Here is a 2,351-nt window from a genome sequence, read left to right as displayed (position 1 = left end):
ATAACAAGGAGGGCAGTGTCACTGTATTACAGGGTACTTGGGAATGAATAAGGTATGATAAGAGCTCTGGACTGTGCCAGGTAAAATGAAACTGAGACAAAGAGAGGCATGATTTTCTCCAGGGCAAGTTTACAGTTTATTTATTTTTATTTTATTTTATTATTTTTGTAGAGCAATGAGGGTTAAGCGACTTGCCCAGGGTCACACAGCTAGTAAGTGTCAAGTGTCTGAGGTTGGATTTGAACTCAGGTCCTCCTGAATCCAGGGCTAGTGCTTTAACCACTGTGCCACTTAGCTGCCCTAAGTTTACAATTTATTAACAGTGATTTATACAGCTGTTATTAAATGGGTCACTGACCACCACAGCAAAGCCAGGGACCTGAGCATGAATATTGATTAATTAGGCTAACAAATAACCAATAAAATGGGCCAAAATAATCTCTCAGTGATCAAAGACCCTGAGTGAGGGCCAATGGGTCTTTTGAACCCAGGTGTATCTTCCTTCTGATTGGCCAATCATTCGGACTTCCCCTGACAAAGGTAAAACCATCCCAATTGGTAGACATTTTAATAACTAGGTGGGTTAAGAATTGCCTCCCTATTACTTCCTGGTTGGGACTCAGCATAATCCTCAAGTGATAGAATTAGTCTGCAGCTGGGAAAGTTGGTTGGCCTTCAGATGTGGCTGAATTAAAGAATGTCTCTAGTAATCTTGGCCAGAAAATCAGAACCACCCTAATCAGCATCCCACAGTTAGTCTTGCCCTTGGAGACCAAATCACTCCTAACCTTGACAAGGAGAGGAAAAGACAGTAGAGCCATCACCTGGAGATGGACCTATCCCAAGCTGGTTACTCGTTTACCTGCAAAGCTAGGGTCCACTTTAGAGTGCTTAGCTAGCAAATGCCCCAGGGCTAGGAGTGATCACATTATTCAAATGGAGGCTTGACAAAATAGAGAATAGGATGCATTACAGAGTTATAATGGTTATTAAATCATAAGACATAATATTAATTTTCCTCAGGACCAAACAAAGATCTGAACCAAAAAACAAGCAAGAAAATAGCTTCAAATTACCCTGGTAAAATATAAGATGTTGTTATTGTTGAGATGGGGATAAAGGTGATGAAGATGATGTAGAAGGTGGTGGTGGTGATGTAATAACAGCAGTAACAACAGCAGTGGCAGTGGCAGTGGCAGTAGCAGTAGCAGTAGTAGTAGTAGTAGTAGTAGTAGTAGTAGTAGTAGTAGTAGTAGTAGTAGTAGTAGTAGTAGTAGTAATCCTTGGAAAGGTTTAGAAAGGGAGGAGTAGACCAGGTTATTAGTGCTTTGAATGCCAGAGCATTTTATATTTGACTGATAAAGTATCATTGAATCGTTACAGCACAATAGACAATAATGTTGAGGGCTGACTGGTGAGGTTGGTCAACCTGGTAACATTATATGAACCTAAGTTTTTTTTAAACACATGATTCTGGGAAGATTGTGGAAGTTTCACCTAGGCCAGATACTTGACAACCCATTCACACATAATTGAAATGAATGATTAAGTCCAGTTGGTTCAACTTAGGCCCAGTCCAAAGAGGGGCTCAAATCCACAAAAGCCTAAATTAACCAAATCATTCCCAGACTCTGAAACCTAATCACTAAGTCTCAGTGAATTGTAAATGGTCCCAGAGTCTTCTTGGCTATCTCACAAAGGAGTTAATGGGTATGCCCTAAAGAGAAGTGTAGTCAAAGCATATATGAACATTTATTTCATGGAATTAGAGCTAGAAGGGATCTAGAGACTGAGATCTACTCCCTAAGTTTACATATGAGGAAACTGAGGAACAGAGAGGTTAAATAATTTAACCAGGGTCACATGACTAACCTGAGGTGAGATGAACTTAAAGTTCAGGATCCTTACCAATTCACTGTGTTGCCTCTAAAAATATCTTTAAAAAAAAAGAATTTCCGGCTATTAACAGACATTTGAAAGATTGCTTCAAATTGCTAATAACAAACAAAATGCACGTCAAAACCACTCTGATGTTTTACCTGACACTCAGCAAGTTGGCAAAGATGGCAGTCATCAATCTTGGAAGGGCTTTGGCAAAATAATGTAACAGTAGTAGAGCTGTGAATTTGTCCAACCATTCTCAAAAGCAAGGCATAATTATGGCTATGGATGTTTGAGTCACTTTTTTTTGGTGTATTCCAAATTGCTTCTAGAATAGTTGGACAAATTTATAGCTCTTGCTCTGCTAGGTATATATCCCAAGAAAGTCAAAGACAGAATGAAAATTCTCATATACACCAAAATTTTCATGGAAGCACTTTCTCTAATAGCAAAGAACTGGAGACAATGTG

The sequence above is a fragment of the Dromiciops gliroides genome, chromosome 2, assembly GCF_019393635.1.
Source record: "Dromiciops gliroides isolate mDroGli1 chromosome 2, mDroGli1.pri, whole genome shotgun sequence".
Taxonomy (NCBI): Eukaryota; Metazoa; Chordata; class Mammalia; order Microbiotheria; family Microbiotheriidae; genus Dromiciops; species Dromiciops gliroides.
This window is presented reverse-complemented; position numbering follows the sequence as displayed.